This window comes from Canis aureus, chromosome 28, assembly GCF_053574225.1.
Source record: "Canis aureus isolate CA01 chromosome 28, VMU_Caureus_v.1.0, whole genome shotgun sequence".
Lineage (NCBI taxonomy): Eukaryota > Metazoa > Chordata > Mammalia > Carnivora > Canidae > Canis > Canis aureus.
The window spans coordinates 13,487,894-13,508,645 of record NC_135638.1 but is presented as its reverse complement, the minus strand read 5'-3'; the positions used below and the strand labels follow the sequence as shown (position 1 = coordinate 13,508,645).

Sequence of the window (20,752 nt, the reverse complement as noted above, 5' to 3'; positions counted from 1 at the left end):
ACCTCAAAAGACTTGAATGCCAGGTTAAGGAGTTTGCCATGTTTCCAAAAAAATAGTAGGAAACTAATTAGGCTTGGAAACAGGTATGTCTTGACCAGATCTGTGTTAGAGGGAGAAAAAAACATCACTCACATTGTGTTTTGAAGAGTAGACCAGAGATGAGCTGGGGTTAGTGCATTTGTTTTCTATTGCTGCCAAAGCAGATGATCACAAATTAAGCAATTTTAAACAGAGGGTTTTCGTGGGTCAGAGGTCTTGGGCACAGCATGGCTTAGCTGGGTTCCCTGTGGATGATCTCAGGAGGTAGAAAACAACATGTTGGCCGGGTCTGAGGTTCTCATCTCAAGCTCATGGGCTATTGGCAGAACTCATTTCCTTCTCCTGCTTTCCATGGAGCCCCTCCCATCTTCCTCCAGCCAGTAACACTCTCCTGTTTCCAATCTCTGCAACTTCCCCGTCTGCTGCCTCTCTCTCTTCCTCTTCTTCTACCTTCTGTCGGCAGACAGTTCTACTCCGGAGGGTTCAGGTAATGACTTTGGGCTCACCTTGATCATCCAGGATCATCTATTTTAAAATCAAATTTATGAATAGTCTTTATTACATTGGCAAAAGCTCTTTTGCCAATGTAATGTAAGTTATTCATAGGTGTGACATCGGGGGCAAAGGTCACGGAGCCAAAATTCTGTCTACTGCTGCACTTGATATGGGGCTACGAATTAGAGAGTTACTCTAATGGTTCAAGTGGGAGAGGTCGGGTCCCTGGACAAGAGTAGTGTTGGTAGAGATGGGAAAAAATTGTACGTGTTAGAGGAAGCTTGGGGAAGGAGGGACAGAAAGGTATAAGGGCACGCTCCCAGATTTCTTGTCTGCACAATTGGGTAAATGGGAAGTTCACTACCTCACAATGCAACTTGTTCCATTTTGGGACTGTTTCCGGCATGATTCTTCTTTCCTAAACCTTTTACTGACAATTTCTGGCCTCTCTCTATCCTGCATTTCTGCATTTCTTCATCTTTGCACAGAGACAGCACTCCTGCAGATGCTCCTGGCCGCCTACCATTATTGAAAACATACACCAGAGAAGATCTGTTTCTTTAGTAATTTGTTTCTGCTTGTAAAGAGCCTTTATGTTTGGATTATAGAAATCCATTAATACCACTATTCAAATCTAAGAGAAGAAAAGCCCTAAACCTCAGAACTAACCACTGTTTATAAGTTAGTGTTTGTTCATCCTGATTTTTTCCAATGTATATAAATATTTTTTTTATAGAAAAGGAATAAAAATATGTTCTTCTACAACTGGATTATTTTTCCTAGTGATATGTCTTGGCAATCCTTACATGTCACCATATGTGGTTTTTTCTGGTTCTTTTTAAGAGTGGTATAGTATCTTTTTAAATAGATATGCCATAATTTACATAGCCTGTCTCCTATTAGTGGCCTGTTTTCAATCATTGCTGTTATAAGCAATGTTTTCATCAATATCTAGGTGCAGATGTCTTTGACTACTTTTATGATACATCTCTGGGGGATAACTTTTCTAGAATTAGAACTGCGAGATCAAAAATTCATATATTAAAATTTTTAGTTGTTATAGTGTTGTTTAGTTGTTAAGTGTCCTTCAACCAAACTGTGGCAGCATGTTTCTTTCACCTAGCCTGGTGGAGGGAGTTCATTTAGAACCAGAGGAAACTCTCTTTTTTTTTTTTTTTTTTTTTGATTTTTTAAATTTATTTATTCAGGAGAGACACAGAGAAAGACGCAGAGACACAGGCAGAGGGAGAAGCAGGCTCCATCCAGGAAGCCTGATGTGGGACTCAATCCCGGGACTCCAGGGTCACTCCCTGGGCCAAAGGCAGGCACTAAACCACTGAGCCACCAGGGCTGCCCCAGAGGAAACTCTCTTAATGAAAATCTGAGATAAAGGGCACCTGGGTGGCTCAGTGGTTGAGTGTCTGCCTTTGGTTCAGGTCATGATCCTGGGGTTTTAGGATTGAGTCCCACATCCAGCTCCCCGCCGGGAGCCTGCTTCTCCTTCTGCCTATGTCTCTGCCTCTCTCTGTCTCTCATGAATAAATAAATAAAAATCTTTAAAAAAAAGAAAATTTGAGATAAGACCAAATTAATCTCTTCAAGATGTCTAGGAAATGCAGATTTAATGAAGTTAACACTGTGTTAGGTTCTGGGAATAGTGTCATGGTACTGGGGACTCAAAGAATGGGTATTGAGTCTTTTCCTCAAGGATCCCTTAGGCTAGATAGTAAGCACAAGGCTCCTGGAAAGCATTAAAGAAGCATGAGAGGAACTTGGGAGGTGATGCATTGGGGAGAATTTGAGCAGAGTCATTTTGGTGAGCAGGATTTTGGAGGGAAACATTTTTGTGCCCCTCACAAAATAGCCCTGTGGATGTGCTGAATGTAGATGTTGTAACTCGAGGAATAGGGCACACAGAATGAGGCTGGAAAAGCAAGTGATCTCAGTCTGTTTCAGTTAGGAATGCTTTTTATTATAAGTGACAAGAAGGGAACAACTGTGGCTTAAACAAATATAGGTTTATTTTTTTTCTCAAAGTCAAAATGTAGGAGGCTGAGGAATGGGTTCGGTGACTAAATGGTGTTGGTACCATTTGTCCCATGGTGCCAAAATAGCTGCCTCAGTTTCTGATCTCACATCTACATTCAGGCCACAAGGAGGAAGGAAAGGGTGGCACCAGCACAGCTGTCCTCTGCCTCAGGAAAGCCAAAGCTTCTTCAGAAGCCCCCGTAACAGATTTCTGTTGCTGTTTTACTGGCTACCACTCACAAGAGAAGCTGAAGTTATGGAGAACAGAATGTCATAATTTGCTTAAGACAACTATGAACACTGCTGAGAAATGGGTACAGAGATTTCCAAGCAGAACTTCAGGCCTAGAAGAAGAGAGAGATTGATGTCAGGAGACAACAGAAGCTGTCCTTGTAGGTTAGATTCTGAAGGGCCTGTGCACTTTGCAGGAATGTGAACTTCATGGTATGCCAAAGGCAACCAACCTTCCAACTTTCCATATGGATTATAAAGGTTTCTAGTAGTGACTGTTCTTGCCCAAACAATTCAAAGAGTCTGAACTTGGTAGAAAATTATTTCAGAGTGACAGCTACTGATCAAATGAACAACTCCCTTTATTTACTTTACAATATGAAAGGACAAGATTGTGCTATCTCTTTCATCAGCCAAGCTTTCCTGACTTCAAACAGAATATTGTAAACAAAAACACTTCACAGGATGTGGAGATGAAAACAAGTTATGAAACCAGTTTACATGGCACAGTTTAGGGAGAATCATAAGACATAAACACCCCTTTTGGGTTAAAAAATCCATATTTACAGACAGATGTATAATTGCTATCATGTTATTATGAATTTTGAAACATCTTTAATGAGCTGGTCAAATAGTCAACTCAAACGTGCCATCATTTTTACAGTTCCACAGTTTTTCTTAAATATAAAACAGTTTCTCTTCTCATCAAACCAGAGTAGCTGTGAACTATTACTAAATGGTCCACATTAGGTTATGTATAAATTCATATTTTTTCACTATGATTGTTGATATGTTTATTTTTAGTAGAGGAAAAAAATGGGAACACAGAGAATGAGACTAGGAAATCCACTATGAATCCCGCAGAAGTTAAATATTAAAAGTAACCTGTTAAAAGCTTAAAGAGAATGCTTGGAAACTATTGAATTGGCCTTATGGATTATACTTACCATTCTCTTGTTAAACACTAAGAGTATTTGGGGATAAGAGAAGAGAATTATTTTCTTAAATAAATTATTGCCCATTTTAGCTAAACACTATTATAAAGCTATAACTTCTTACATGAAAATATTAGTAGGGATCCCTGGGTGGCGCAGCGGTTTGGCGCCTGCCTTTGGCCCAGGGCGCGATTCTGGAGACCCCGTATCGAATCCCACGTCGGGCTCCCGGTGCATGGAGCCTGCTTCTCCCTCTGCCTGTGTCTCTGCCTCTCTCTCTCTCTCTGTGACTATCATAAATAAATAAAAATTAAAAAAAAAAAAAAGAAAATATTAGTAGAAAGATTACAAGTCTCACTGTATTCTCCATAGACACTCTTCAGGGTTGTGCCCACAGCATATGAATAAATGGTTGTAGTATTCTTTAATTAGAAGATTTTGATCATATGAACTGTTATTCCGCTATTGCTATCCAATAAAAGACAAATGTTTCACACTTTCTTTTTTTTTTTAAGATTTTATTTATTTATTTATTTATTCATTAATTTATTTATTTATTCATGAGAGCCACACAGAGAGAGGCAGAGACCCAGGCAGAAGGAGAAGCAGGCTCCACGCAGGGACCCCGATGCGGGACTCGATCCCGGGACACGGGGACCATGCCCTGAGCTGAAGGCAGATGCTCAACCGCTGAGCCACCCAGGCATCCTAGTGTTTCAAACTTTCAACAATACGTACTTGACCTGAGTTACTAGGTCAGTCCCACACTATGTTACTATATAAACACAACTAAGAGACCCAAAGCGGAAAAAAAAAAAAAAAAAAAAACTCAGATCAAAACAAAACAAAAAGCCACAGGCAAAGACTCAGCAGTGACAAAAAAAGATCAATATTTATCCCCCCCCATAGGTGAAAAAGACATTGGTGATTGAGAGATTTCAGAGTAGGAAGCACAATCCCCTCTCCCAGAAGGATATTGGAGATGATCTGGAAAAATTTGTTCTGTTTGTCATAGAAAGCATTCCCTTCCCTTCCTCTTCACGTATACTTCCCTTCTGCCCTGCAGGTGCTGGCCTGTCCGTGGGGCTCTGGAGAATACCCCTACCATGGGTCAGGGCTGCTCATTCTTCTCCCTTCATGACTGTGTCAGTCCAGGTTCTCTGGGGGACTGAGGGTGAGTGTGCAAGAGGCTTCTCTGGGGCATTGTCTGTGGGGAGCACAGAGAGAGGGAGCACAGGAGACAGGGGGAGCCTTCAGACTGCCCCACAGACCTGACACCTGTGAGAGGGGAGGGGAGGAAAGATGAGCACACAGAATGCACCCAGGGTTGAGACAGTCTCAGCCAGGCTAATGGGAAATACTCAAGGCAAAGTTTCCCACTGAAGAGGCAGCCTGCTGGTCAGAAAGGGTGGCGTTGGGGTATGTACCATTGGGGTGAACCCAAGGAGTGACTGCTGGAGGGTGTCAATCATCTCGACTCCCCATGAGGTTTCATTGTCTTGAAGGGAAACCTTGGGAGGGCACTCCCGTGGCATCATCTTTTTTATTCTGGATCAGCTCATGTTGCTCCCCGATCTGAAGGTCTGCAATAGCTCCCTGGTGGCTACAGAATAAAGTCCAACATGCATTGGAGGTTTCCGCAACCTTGACATAGGATTCATCTACGCTGTCTACTTTATGTTAAGGGTATCTCCTCCGGATTCTTGTTCTCCAGCCAGACAACTTAACACCACTCCCCAGACCCCTATGTAGTGTGAAGTCTCTGAGCTTTCGCTCCAGCTGGTCCTGCACCTCACACTCTCCTTCTCAGCCTCTTAACATACGACTCGCATTTCCATGTCCATGTAGATTCCTTCTCCTCTGAGGCATCTCTCTTGTGCCGTCAATTCAGGATGCAGCACCCGCCTTTTGTGCTAAACAGCACATTGTGCTGATGTGTGTTTGGCATGGATTTCATTTAACTTTGTCTTATGTGCTTTCTTCAAAGAGGTAGAGGACAGGGACTTGATCTCTAGGACCGTTCCTGGGACTTATGCATAGGAGGGATAATTTGACAAATGTTTCTTGAGAAGAAATTAACCCAAGTGCAGGAAAAGACATTTGTTTGTGAGAAGAGAGGATGGGGGAAGAAAGGCAGCATTATCTAAACAATCCCAAATACATTTCATTCAGCACATATGCTCGCTAGATTCTCTTTGTTTCTCATGGAGAGGTGAAAGATCTCCTTTCCAGGAACCCGAAGCCCATAGTATCTAGAGAAGTTGAGAAATAAAGAGCAAGGAAGCAGATGGAGCTTCCTTAAATGCAGCCCTTAGAGGACCCAGCTCGAAAGAAGAGAAGCAAATCTGTGTTTTCCTGTATAAGTCTTCCCTTTCTTACTTACATGTATCCATGTGGTCTAAGAGTCTCCCACCTAGTTCTTATGTGAAGACCAGTGAGGTTTTTTATGCCTTCTCGTGTTTATCTTTGGGATCCTATCACCCAGCAGAGGACCTGGCAGAGATTTTGTGCAGAATAAGCGACCACAGTGAGCTGCATAAGTGTGGTGTGCAGTAAGCGAGGAAGCAGACACTCTTACAGAAGCAGAGATCTAATCAGCAGAGGGTGGTTGCCAAGAAATCACACAGAGAGAATTATAGAGACTAAAACAGTAGCAGGAGGTGAAAGGACAGATGGCAGCATGAAGAAAAAGAAACAGAGGGGAGACACTTGGTTTTGCAACGGTCAGTTGGATTGGACTATTTCTGGCCCCAATAGAAATAAAAATATTAATTGGATTCAAGTTAATAAGTCTTTGTTATGTGCTCATTTTTGCGAAAGGCCATCCTTATTTCTGCAGTATAGAGCCAAAAAAAGTAGGATATAATTAATTTCTGGGTGCAAAGTAATTATAGTCTTGTTGGGAACACATATACAAACACATATTAAATAGCTTAGTTATGACACGATAGAAAACACATTTGTGTTTTCTTGACTCTTCTACATTCAAGTTACCCGTAAGTCCGGAGTGCTTAACCTGTAAAATGCATCCTAAATCTGTCAGCTTTTCTCCATCTTCACCAGACAATCTTAGTCTAAAACTCATTGTGCCCTCTAACCTGCAACAACCTCCTGTCTGGTCTCCCATGCTCTAATCTGGGTCTCCCTCATGGTCCATTCACTGCCCAGTAGACAAAGATATCTTCCAAAAACTATAAACTATACCCTATCTTCTCTTGCCTAAAACCTTCCCATGGCTCTTGGATGCGCTCTGAGTAAAAGCGGAGGTCCTCACATGATCTAGCACTAGCACTCAGCATCTCTACCAAGCTTCCCCTAGCTTGCTACCTTACATGCATACCACCCTTCTTTCTGTTCCTGGAAACTGTCATACTTGGTCCCTCTTTAAGACATTGGCATCTGTTATTCATTCTACCTGGGACCTTTTGCATTCCATCTCTGCAGGGCTGGCTCCTTTTCATTCAGGTCTCAGCTCAGATGTCATCTCAGTGAAGCCCTCCCTGATCCCTTAATCTAAGCTATCAATCCCTGCCCCCTTCAGGCACTTTCTAATATCACCCTCTTATAGATCTTCATAACACTTAGCAACATCCAAAATAATCTTCTATTTTGTTTGTGTTTATTGCCTGTCCTTCCCCCAGAGGATGTAAGCTTTTCAAGAGCAGAGATTTGGGTTGCTTTTTTTCTTTTTCCATTTCTTTTTCTCCATTACCCTAACATGATGCCTTGCACATAGTCAATTCTCATTAAGGAGTTGTTTAATAAATGGATGAAAAGTATGAACTAATGAAAGACAAAGAAAGATGATTGTAGCTCAGAGTAGTTGGGAGGAAGAAGTACTCAGGGCAGTACTCAGAGTAGTTCTTGGAGGAAGAAAGATTATTTTAGCTGTGAAGAGCGGTGGGGGACATGCACATGTTTGTCAAAGGAAGGACTCCAGCCTGGCTGGAGCAGAAGGTACACAGAGGCAAAGATGGGGCAGGTATCACATCAGGGCAGTGGAATTCAGAGGCAATCAGAAGGCAAAGGAAAGTCATCACATGGCCAAATAATGTCTATGCATTTTGCCTCAGGTGGCAAGGCATTGGAATTCCACAGGGTACATGAGGGCTAAGACGTTTATCATTTTATTTCCAGTTGCAACAATACGGAACAAATTACAGTCCCTAAATCATGAACATAATGAAAAAGATTTAGTAAGCCCCATATATTTCATATTTATACTAGTGATGGTGATTTTATTTTATTTTTTGGCTCCTCTGTTTCTCATGAAATGGTTCACTATTTTGATAGAGCCACTCCCTGAATTATTCAATCCAGGAATAGTTTTCATTTACTGGACATTTTATTTTCTCTCAGGAATGGCCCTTATAGAATATGCATTTCTTTTCCTGAATGAAATAATATATGGGAAAATACTTTGCAAGCCATCAGGCACCACCGAAATAGAAGGTGGAATGATTATTACTGCTAAAGGTCTTAAGGGACATAAACCACTGAGAGCATCAAGTCTCACTGTCCTGCTTTCCTTGCTTTTTATTGCAGGAGGATGGACTATTTCATTAAACCTGGAGATTATTTTCTGTTATAGTCAGGAGGCAAACATGGTTTCTGTATATCTTTTTGTTATTAGCTCTAAGAAAATTAACAAAACCCAGGTATTTTTCAGAGAAATCTTGGGTGAACAACCAACCCTATAGTATATTGTTGCTCAGAAGAAGAAAGAATTAAAATTCTGCTGATTTGGGTCAGCTGGGTTGCTCAGTGGTTGAGCATCTGCCTTTGGCTGAGGTTGTGATCCTGGGGTCCTGGGATTGCTTTCCGCATTGGGGTCCCCACAGACAGCCTTCTCTCTCTGCCTATGTCTCTGCCTCTCTCATGAATAAGTAAATAAAGTATTAAAAAAAACAAAACAAAATTCTGATTTAAAAGAACAGTTATTCCTCACATTCCCACTTGACTCTTCTTTCAGTAGCACCACACGTCTACATGCAGAGTCAAGAAGAATGGCAATTTCTGTGAACACCTAGAGTTGCAAGGGCCTACTGCAGGGAATGGGAAATTTTAGGTTGTGTTAAAAAAAAAAAAAAAAAAAGGAATGCACTTGAAAGATGAAAATATTTTCCCAAATAGGACCATCTTGGTCTTTGTCCTCCATAAATGGCTCAATCAGTGTTCCTGAGCATATTTCTATGGTCACACTGATGCTTTCTGTGCAATGTTTTGTAAGGTGATCATTTTCTCATTTTATACATATCATAGGGGAAACGAGTTCTCTGAGATCCCAGGCTCCTGGGTCCTTCTCTAATAAAGAGCAAAAGTCAGCTTTCAGTTAGAAAGCAAAGGCCAGTCAGACATAACAAGGGACAGAGTGGTTTGGAGTTCTGACTTGGCTAGAACTCCAAGGAAATGAGCCTCAGTAGATGAGCAGAGGGTGGTGGGGCAGGTCTATCTGAAAAAAAATTTGGAAAATAGGGACCCAGACAAAAGTTTTTCAGTGAAGAGGCAAGTCAAAAGAAACCACAGTTTTTTGGGTGGAGAAGTCAATGGACTTTAAGAGCAAATGCAAACTTCTAAGAGACCAAGAGTGACAAGGATCCCACCTGGTTTAAGAATTCCTCAGCATCTTAAAAGCCCTGTATGAAAAGTCCACAGACAATATCATTCTCAATGGAGAAAAACTGAGAGCCTTTCCCCTAAGATCAGAAACAAGACAGGGATGTCCACTCTCAGCACTGCTATTCAACATAGTACTGGAAGTCCTAGCCTCAGCAATCAGGCAACAAAAAGACATTAAAGGCATTCAAATTGGCAAAGAAGTCAAACTCTCCCTCTTCGTGGATGACATGATACCGTACATAGAAAACCCAAAAGACTCCAACCCAAGATTGCTAGAACTCATACAGCAATTCGGCAGTATGGCAGGATACAAAATCAATGCCCAGAAATCAGTGGCATTTCTATACACTAACAATGAGACTGAAGAAAGAGAAATTAAGGAGTCAATCCCAGTTACAATTGCACCCAAAAGCATAAGATACCTAGGAATAAACATAACCAAAGAGGTAAAGGATCTATACCCTAAAACCTATGGAACAATTCTGAAAGAAATTAAGGAAGACACAAAGAGATGGAAAAATATTCCATGCTCATGGATTGGCAGAATTAATATTGTGAAAATGTCTATGCTACCCAGGGCAATGTACACGTTCGATGCAGTCCCTATCAAAATACCATGGACTTTCTTCAGAGAGTTGGAATAAATAAGATTTGTGTGGAATCAGAAAAGACCCCGAATAGCCAGGGGAATATTGAAAAAGAAAGCCAGAGTCGGGGCATCACAAAGCCAGATTTCAAGTTGTACTCCGAAGATGTAATCATCAAGACAGTGTGGTACTGGCACAAAAACAGACACATAGATCAATGGAATGGAATAGAGAACCCGGAAATGGACCCTCAACTCTATGGTCAACTAATATTTGACAAAGCAGGAAAGACTATCCACTGGAAAAAGGACAGTCTCTTCAATAAATGGTGCTGAAAAATTGGACAGCCACGTGCAGAAGAATGAAACTAGATCATTCTCTTACACCAGACACAAAGATAAACTCAAAGCGGATGAAAGATCTAAATGTGAGACAAGAATCCATCAAAATCCTAGAGGAGAACACAGGCAACACCCTTTTTGAACTTGGCCACAGCAAACTTTTGCAAGATACATCTATGAAGGCAAGGGAAACAAAAGCAAAAATGAAAAATTATTATTGGGACTTAATCAAGATAAAAAGCTTCTGCGGGATCCCTGGGTGGCGCAGTGTTTTAGCGCCTGCCTTTGGCCCAGGGCGCGATCCTGGACATCCGGGATCGAATCCCACGTCGGGCTCCCGGTGCATGGAGCCTGCTTCTCCCTCTGCCTGTGTCTCTGCCTCTCTCTCTCTCTCACTGTGTGCCTATCATAAAAAATAAAAAAAAAAAAAGCTTCTGCACAGCAAAAGAAACAGCCAACAAAACTAAAAGACAACCTACAGAATGGGAGAAGATACTTGCAAATGACGTATCAGATAAAGGGCTAGTATCCAAGATCTATAAAGAACTTATTAAACTCAACACCCAAGAAACAAACAATCCAATCATGAAGTGGGCGAAAGACATGAAGAGAAATCTCACAGAGGAAGACACAGACATGGCCAACATGCACATGAGAAAATGCTCTGCATCACTTGCCATCAGGGAAATACAAATCAAAACCACAATGAGATACCACCTCACCCCAGTGAGAATGGGGAAAATTAACAGGACAGGAAACAACAAATGTTGGAGAGGATGTGGAGAAAGGGGAACCCTCTTGCACTGTTGGTGGGGATGTGAACTGGTGCAGCCACTCTGGAAAACTGTGTGGAGGTTCCTCAAAGAGGTAAAAATAGACCTGCCCTACCACCCAGCAGTTGCACTGTTGGGGATTTACCCCAAAGATACAGATGCAGTGAAACGCCGGGACACCTGCACCCCAATGTTTATAGCAGCAATGTCCACAATAGCCAAACTGTGGAAGGAGCCTCGGTGTCCATCAAAAGATGAATGGATAAAGAAGATGTGGTCTATGTATACAATGGAATATTCCTCAGCCATTAGAAATGACAAATACCCACCATTTGCTTCGATGTGGGTGGAACTGGAGGGTATTATGCTGAATGAAGTAAGTCAATCGGAGAAGGACAAACATTATATGGTTTCACTCATATGGGGAATATAAAAAATGGTGAAAGAGATTAAAAGGGAAAGGAGAGAAAATGAGTGGGAAAGATCAGAGAGGGAGACAGAACATGAGAGACTCCTAACTCTGAGAAATGAACAAGGAGTAGTGCAAGGGGAGGTGGGCGGGGGGTTGGGATGACTGGGTGACAGGCACTGAAGGGGGCACTTGACGGGATGAGTACTGGGTGATAGGCTATATGTTGGCAAATCGAACTCCAATAATATATATATATTATATAATAATATATAATAATAATATAATAATATATATATAAAGAATGGACTGGAATTATATATTTATATATATAAATATATATATTAAAAATATATATATTTTAAAAAAGAATGGACTGGAATTAAAATTGGTCTAATAGGGCAGATAAATTTGGACTTCAAATGCAAAATAATAGTAACAACAAAAACAGCAATATCTACTGAGCTTTCTTTTTTACTACAGTATGCATTGTCATGAATCATCCTGCATTATCTCACTAATCTTTCCTACCTCATGACATAACAACTAAGTTTATTCTTATATTAAAGCCGAGGAAATAAAGATTCAAGACATCTAAGGTGCTAAAATGATGAAGCCAGGACCGGAGCTTTGCCTGCCTGACTCCAACACTCATGATCTATAATAGTTCTCAAACACAATATGGTTTGGGATGTATACTCGATTTGAAATATAGAGAAGTATATACAAAGAAGTTAAAATTCACAGTACTTTTACCATGTAAAAACAATGTAATGCAATTCTTCAGATAATCACGATTCCCAAAAATAAGTACTGTTAATACTTTATATGGTTCCTATATATATGCAGATGTTTGTGTAGCGTATATATTTCTTCTCTTAATGTAGATCAGCTTAAAAACAATGCTCCGCAACTTTTTATGTTAAAAATGAATATAGCAATCCTTTAAGAAAGTGATACCCTCCCATATTTGTGTACCTTTTTTCCCTTGAGGAAAATAGCACTACAAAATATGTAGTATTCATGTGTTCACGTATGTATATATGTGTATACATATGATGTATGTGTATATGTATACCACAGTGTACACATAATATTTCCCCATTGATACTGCCAATAGACAGTGGTACCAATTTATATTTTTACGTGTATGATATAAGACCTCCCCTCTTCTCACATCTTTGTGAAAACTAGTTGTTACTAATTTAAAAATTTTTTTTTAATTTTTAAAAATTTTATAATTCTAATGGTGGAGAAATATCTCATGTCTGCTTTTTAAAGTTTTTATTGAAGATGAACATTTTCACATATTTAATTATCTTAACATAAATGTTTCTTTTAAATATGTTAATGTAGATATATTTTTTTCTCTTAGTGACTTAACTGTTTTCTGTGTATCTCTAGTTTTACACGTGAGCATAATACGTAATCTAGGAAGTAGGGTTGGGTAGTACCAGGAAAGAATGAATTTCGGGGTTGGGACAGTGGTAAGAGGACATTGAGACAGTACTTGACTATTTTATATAGCTATCCTAAAAATATTTGATGGAAAGTAATAAAAGAATGTTTCAAAGCACTGTTTCTAATCTTCGATCATTTAACTCTCTTACTATGTTGGTTTTTTCCACTCTGAGATCTAATTTCTAATTTGTAAAATGGGGATAAAATTTATTTTCCTTTTTAAAAAGATATTTTGAACATTGGAAAAGAAGACATGAAAACAGTTTGAAATCGGTACTCCATAGCATGATAATTATGTTTATTTTCTTCTGTTTTATCAATGACATCCTCTCAGGTCTGATCAACCCATTTCAAACCCACCCACACACTGTTTTTTTATCCCTCTTATAAAAACACTTGCTTTTAAAATAGTGAAAGTAACACATCTTTGCCATTTCCTTGGATTTCCATTCAATTGTCTTTCAGGCTTAAAGAAGGATGTCTCATTCTAAAGTCGAAATTGAGTTATCTGAGTTGTCCTTTAGTTAAAGATGAAAGTAGGAGAGTTTTACAAAGAAATGTAAGGCTCTGGAATTTTGTTTCTTTTGATTTAGAAAAATCTAAACCTCTTTCCTTTGGGGCATTACACAAAGCACATCTGTTAAACCAGGATTTTCCTGATAAAAACAGACATGGGCTCTCTTGACAATTTGACCTATTTGTATTCTGTTGGGCTGTTATACATATGTCTGGAGGGTCTACCACAGAGTGGGCATTATAAATCGAAATAAAGAAGTCCACTTGGCTATATCAGAACCATTATCCATTAGATATGATCCCCCAAATCTTCATCTAATCAAATGCAGTTTTATTAGCAGCTATACATTTTTAATAGCCAGCTCACTCTATTCATTGTAATTCAAGGTTGTGTCTCTGCTGCCATCGTAAATCACTTGTTATGCTCTCCTGCTTTATAATACCAGTGTAACCTTTTGCTCTATCTTGCTGTCAAAACATTCCAATCTGATTTGATGCAATTTTATTCCACATGCACCCTTTTTTTAACCTACAGAATAGCAGAAATAATTGAGCACATTTGAGAAATTTTTTTCGCCAAATATCTACAATAATTAAAACTCTAAATGGAAAATTCTTGACAGTAGTGTTTATCATTAAGAACTTCTTTTCATAGGCATAGCAAACAAGATGTGGACTGTGTACAATAGCTAGTCAAAGATGGATGAATAATAGAAGCTTTATTTGCTGAGCATTCCAAAGGATCCCATTTATGAGACAGCTAAAACATGATTCATTGGATCCATTAGTGGTTCCCACAACCGTAGCAGACTGACAAGAAAGACCCACATTTCCAGGCTTTATGATATGGTAGTTCTTATATTGCCTAAAACAAAAATGGTTTCATACTACTTTCCATATAGATTGCAGACTTGCATTGATTTTTCTCTACTTACTTTGCAAAACATAGATCTTCTCCAGATGCTTGGATCACACATGCCAAATAGGTGCTCAATCCAATGGGTCTCTGGCATTCCGCATCAGTAGCTGTTAGGGAGATACACTGATGGGCATAAAAACTGAACGTGTAATAGAGATTTAGCTAATGGTATTGTCTTTTTTTCTCCTACCTCACACTTGAAACACAATATGATATATTTTTGGCTGAGACGTGTTTTCTTCTTGTTTTCTATTTTTATACACATACTATCAGAGAGGGACACAGGAAATCTATGACAGCCCAACCCAAACTGTTCTGAGATGAGACTAGAAATTAAGTTTCTAGCAGGAAACCACATATATTTTGAAATCCGGTATAATATGCAACAAAATCATGTCTTCCTTTGTCTATCCTATAACAGTAGTCATTATATTCTTTTTTTTTAAGATTTTATTTATTTATTTATTTGAGAGAAAGAGTGAGAGAGAGAGAGAGAGAGCACGAACAGGGGGAGGAGGAGAGGTAGGGAGGGGGGAGGAGGAGAAGGAGAAGCAAACCCCCTTGCTGAGCAGGGAGCCAGATGTGGGGCTTGATCCCAGGACCCTGGGATCACAACCTTGACCAAAGGCAGACACTTAACTAGCTGAGCCACCCAGGCACCTCACATTATATTCTTTAACTGGATAAATTTGCCCTTTGTTTCTTTTTTTGTTCATAGGGGTACCCGGGGTATCTTTAGAATGACAAGAACTGCTTGGCTGGTACTAAAGTATGTGCTGTCTTGATGTACTTTCCCACCATTCAAATTCTTTGAGAAAAACTTAATTTTCTTTTTAATATCCCTTCTATTAATACAGAGTCAGATTTCATTATTTTCCTTATCTACAGTTTCCTTAACCATATCAAAGATGCTACCCAGGAACCAATTCTTTACAAATAAAGAAGGGCTTAAAGCCTTTTATCGCTTCTCATATTGGAAAAAAAACAAAACAAAACAAAACAAAACACTAAGGGCACTGAAAAGGAAAGATGCTTTAGCTTTTGCTTATCTAGGAAAGCAGGGTAAGGTCATTGAAGAGAAGGACCTCAAATGCATCACAGTATTTCTTTTTTTTTTTTTTTTTTTTGCATCACAGTATTTCTGCAGGAAAATTGGACTTATCCCTGATGTGTGGCTGGGTGCCAAGGACACAGATTAGAAATACAAAATACATGATTTCTGGATCCATCAGACAGAGTGAAGAGAAATGTTGCTTACTAGGGAGGCCAGAGAAGGCCTCTTGGAGGTGATATTTGAAGTGATCACGAGATCCTGAGAAGCAAGAAGCTGTGTGGAGACAATGCAGGGAAAGAGGACTGCAAGGGCAGGGAAGAGCAGGTCCCAGGCCCTGAGAGCCAGACAGGCCAGTGTGTCCGGAATGAATTGAGAGAGCAAGAGATGAAGAGGGGGGAAGATATCAGCTCACACAGCACCTTGCAGGCCAAGACATGCAAATGTCTGCATTTGATTTCAAACTTGGTTGTAAATTAGTGGGAACACAGATACAGTGCTGCTTTCTATGACCATGAAAAATCTGGGGGAGCCAAGGGAGGAAATATGGATTTCGTCATGGTCTCAAATGGAAGGTACCCGAACATTTTAAGCAGGGAAGTGACATGATCTGACTCAGGTTTTAGAAAGTACATCTGCAGAGTTGTTTGTAGTCACCATGCAGGAGGTGTCCTGGCAGGAAGCTCAGGGAGGCCTGGCCCAGGAGTCTGTTACACAAGATGTGATTGCCCCGTGGGCTAAATTGTAGCAGTGATGTTGGCAAGAAGTGCTTGAAGCTGGGGTATGGCCTGCAGGTAGAATGGGCAGGACTGGCTGAAGGATTTTAGGAGGACATTGAACCACTGAGTTAGTGAGTGGACGCAGAGGGTGACTAACAGGTTGGTTTCCATTAAGCGGAAAACAGAACCAGAGCCTTATAGGAGATGAAGACAGATGCTGAGCTTCCCAATGTCTGTTGGTTGGAAGTTAGAGCCAATGAGCTGGTGAAGAGGACTGATCTGGAGGTCACACACCTACAGGAGACTGGAATTTGATCGTGTGGCTGAGATGGGCAGAGCAGAAGGAGGAGGCGAAACTAGAATGAGAAAGTAGTAGCCTGCCCTGGGGGGTGATAGAAAGTAGCACTGCAAAGAGTGATGGTGAGAAATGTTACAGGAGATTGGTGGCCCAGCAATCATGCCAGCACACATCCAAGACAGCTGCTCCATTTATCAATGCAGAGAAAAATCTTTTAAACCTATTGGAGCATCATATAGACAGCCGGCCAACAGATTGCATTTCCCACATATTAGCTACTTTTTTAAAAAAGATTTTATTTATTTATTCATGAGAGACACACACACAGAGAGAGGCAGAGACACAGGCAGAGGAAGAAGCAGGTTCCCTGCAGGAAGCCCGATGCGGTACTCGATCCCCAGACCCCAGGATCACGCCCTGAGCCAAAGGCTCAAATGCTGAGCCACCCAGGTGCCTCTAGCTACTTGTTTTTATACTACAGATACAAAACTTTTTTTAAAGGCTTGGATGAAATAGATGAAGCAAGGGAAAAAAATGTCTGCATTTGATTTCAAACTTGGTTGTAAATTAGTGGGAACACAGATACAGTGCTGCCTTCTATGACCACGAAAAATCTGGGGGGGAGCAAACGGAAAGTGAGAGGATGTTATTGCATCTAACAGCTAATGAAAAACCTTTACCTTTGGCTTAGGAAAGACAAGAGGGTGTGGTTTTCTGGAAGTTCATTTAAATATAATAAATAAGTGGAGTGCAAACCAGACGCAGGAGATGCTGGGAAGCTACTTCTTTTCTCAGCATTAGTTTTTCCCTGGGAATAGATCGCTCTCTCAGTTCTTCTGGAAAGATGATCTTTCATAAGCCTTCCCAGGAAGATTATGGGAAGAAGTTATGTGTTGTGTTTAATATCATGAAAAATGAGTTGAGAGGTCATCAAAGCTATAATTAAGCTCATTCATTCATTCATTCATTTGACACATACAAATTACACTCAAATCCAAAAGTATGTGATAAATATTCAAACCTCTTTGAGGTCGGGAATCATACCTGATGTATCTTCATATCTCTTATAGTACCTGGCACCAGTTGGTGAATTAAATGAATTAGATGGCAAAAGGAGAGGTGACTGTGGTTGAAATATTTGGAGAAATCTCACGGTCAAAACAGAATTTTAACTTGGCCTTTAACAGAGGGAGAGTCTATCTAGAAATTAAAAGGAGGTAAGGAGTTATATTAAATAATAAATCTGGAAGGAAGATTTATCTCCTAATCCAAATGTGAGTAACTGACTTAAAACCACTCATTCATTCATTCATTCAACAATTCATTTAGTACCCTCTATGTTTTAGGCATTGTGCTATGTCCTATGCATGCACTATAATATAATATGATTCATATAATATATTCACTGTCTCTGCCTTAATGAAACTTAGAGTCTAGTGGGGGACACAGATGAGAAACAAATTAGTAACCGAATTGAAAATCAAAAATAAACAAACAAGGAAAAGAAACTCAACTTTTTCCTTGCGATGAAGACTTTTAAGATCTACTCTCTTTGCAACTTTCAAGTATGTATTGCAGTTGTAATAACTGTAGTCACCATATACATTACATCACTAGGACTGTTTACTTTCATAACTGGAAATTTGTACCTTTTTAAAAAAATTTGTAACTATATGGGGTGACGAATGTTAACTAGACATTTTGTGGTTAGCGTTTCACAATGTATACAAATATTGAATCATTACACTGGACTCCTGAAGTTAACATGTTATGTGAAAAAAGAGAAGAAAATCTATATTTTTCTGATAGAAAATAATGAGGGATTGGTTGATTGGGGTGATCATCGATGTCCTTTCTGAGGAATGACATTGCCTTTGGGTGAGAAGCAGCCAGCCTTCCTAATGGCAAAGAATTTGGTGGGAGAAGGAGGGAGTTAACTGGTTGATGTTTTAGGCAGAGGGAACAATATGAAAAAGCTGGGAGATAGGAAATATCTTGGCTTCTTTAGAAACTGAAAGGAGGATTTTTAGCTCAATTTTTGAGCTTGGTTTTGAATAAAAATGGGATTTTGAAGTAGAGACCTCCCAGAACAAGAAGGAAATTAACAGCCTAAGAGGGGATGAAAGGTCACTGGTAATAGTCACTCATTTCATAAACATACATTGAGTCAATCTGGGCATTGAGGAGCTAGCAGTAGGAAGCTTTTAGTCTAGAAGGGGTTGGCGAATCAGAAAACAAGCAACTCAAGAAGCAATTTAATTTCAGATCATGATAAGGTGTCAGGAAGATGACACAATGTCATGGGAATGATAACGACTGCTTTAAATAGAGAAGCCAGAGAGGCTTTGGAGGGAAAGACACCAGCTGCCTCGCCTGGAGTGACAGCCTTTCAACAACAGCATGTGAGGAGGTCCTGAGATGTGTGGTTCTGCAAAGCTTTTCCCGGTGTCACGAAGGCCAGGAATATTCTCACAGCTTGCAGGTGCACCTCACTCCGTTGTGCTCAGAGGCGGCCTGCCGCCCCAGGGGAGTGGAGGCTGTCCCGGCCTGCTGCACCTCCTGTCTCTCCTTGACCTTTGTTTCTTTTTCTGTCACCCTGTGCAACTTATGTTTCCCCTCCAGCCCCACTGGCAGCAAGCACCTTCTCCTTCTTGAAGCAGGTGCAGTGGAGTGCTGTGGGCTGCGAGCTGGGAGGAGCCCCACGCGGCCCAGAGCAAGAACCCTGCGTGACCGTGACCGCAGAGCCTGGATCAGGAAACAAGCATGTGTGAATGTAATCGTGGGCATCGCTCTCTGACAAACCCAAGATTCCGCTCGACAACGTGTCACTGAGTTCCTGCTGTGGGGGCTTGTGCTTTTATCTCCCTGACATATGTACGCACGTCTGGCTGAGAATGTGAGGTCTAAATGCGGAAGCAAATGCTTGGGTATCTATGCACAGGATAAGAGTGAGATAGAAAATTATGTTCTTAGAGACACACTGAGACTCCGTTAAGTTGAAGTCATAGATGAACTGATATGTTATCAAGATGCTATTTCATGAGAAGCTATAGAAAATAGACAAATCTATTTTCATTTTTTAAATTTATTTACTTGACAGAGAGAGAGAGAGAGAGAGAGGTTGAGCACAAGCAGAGGGAGAAGCAGACTCCTATAGCGAGCAAGGAGCCTCACCGGGGCTCGATCCCAGGTCCCTGGGATCATGACCAGAGCTGAAGGCAGACGCCCACCAACTGAGCCAGGTGCCTCTGACAAATCTATTTTCTTGATAGAATTAAGTCACACAAGAGACAGACTCAACACACATGAATTGAGCACCTATTATATACCAAGTACTCTGCTTAGAAAATGGGTTTAATTCTGTTCTTTGCTGTAAGTCTAATTTCCCCATCTTACCAGCCAGGGATGAGGGAACAGCCTGACATACTGGTCATGTACTAAAAAGAGGCAGGACACCTTGTGAGCACAGGTCTCTCGATGCCAGAGCCGGGGGTCATCTTATGAGGTACCAGCTGCCTGCTTGGCATCTTGACAGCAGGTTAGGAGGGAGCCTGGGGAGTATTCGAGAGCAATGATGGGTGTGCCTGAATCAGAACACAAGTCAGAGTCTATGTTCCTTCTTTCTAGCCATGTTAAGACTGGGCCAGTGACTTCACCGTCCTAAGCCTCAATCTCCTTAACCCCAAAAAGGGAATAATGATAAAACCTATCCTGCAGGGTTGTTTTAGGATTAAATGAGCTTCTTATATCAAGTATCCAGCATCATGCCTGGTGCATTTGGCACACAATAAATGACAGCTACCTATCATATGAGAGAGAATTTAGCCCTCAAGGTGTTCTTTTTTTTTCTTTTTAGGTTTTATTTATTTATTCATGAAAGATACACACACACAGAGAGAGAGAGAGAGAGAGAGAGAGAGAGGCAGAGACACAGGTAGAGGGAGAAGCAGGCTCCATGCAGGGAGCCCGATATGGGACTCAATCCCAGGACTCGGATCACGCCCTGAGCCAAAGGCAGGTGCTCAACCACTGAGCCACTCAGGCGTCCCACCTCAAGGTGTTCTTTTTAAACTCAATGACATCCACTAGCTCAGTGTGTCCTCCCAGATTGGAGATGGTGGCTCAAATGGAGCCAGCTGATGGAGGGAGGGGACTCTAAATAACACTGTCCCCAGGACAGGTGCTCTTTGCTCTCCAGCCTTCTTCATGAAGGGTGAGCATCACAGTTGTCCTCTTTAAGGAAAGCATTCACTTCCCACCAGCCAGCCTCGGGGCATATCTACAATCTGAAGTGTCTCCTCCGAGAACACTTGAGGTTTCCAACAACTCCA

At 40.8% G+C, this 20,752-nt stretch overlaps 2 long non-coding RNA genes across 5 annotated transcripts in view; one reads left to right on the top strand and one right to left on the bottom strand.

Annotated features, from left to right (window-relative positions):
• Nucleotides 1-470: 470 nt before the first annotated feature.
• Nucleotides 471-20,752, top strand: part of LOC144300435 (uncharacterized) — a 29,733-nt gene continuing 9,451 nt past the window's right edge. For both annotated transcript variants that reach the window (XR_013367059.1, XR_013367060.1), the window contains exons 1-2: nt 471-526; nt 4,795-4,902. This is a non-coding gene — a long non-coding RNA (uncharacterized LOC144300435). The remainder of the gene's footprint in view (nt 527-4,794; nt 4,903-20,752) is intronic.
• LOC144300433 (uncharacterized) overlaps nt 2,538-20,752 on the bottom strand; it is a 34,255-nt gene continuing 16,040 nt past the window's right edge. For all 3 annotated transcript variants that reach the window (XR_013367057.1, XR_013367058.1, XR_013367056.1), the window contains 4 exons: nt 17,466-17,621; nt 14,370-14,460; nt 3,853-4,018; nt 2,538-2,906 (listed from right to left, as the gene is read on the bottom strand). This is a non-coding gene — a long non-coding RNA (uncharacterized LOC144300433). The remainder of the gene's footprint in view (nt 2,907-3,852; nt 4,019-14,369; nt 14,461-17,465; nt 17,622-20,752) is intronic.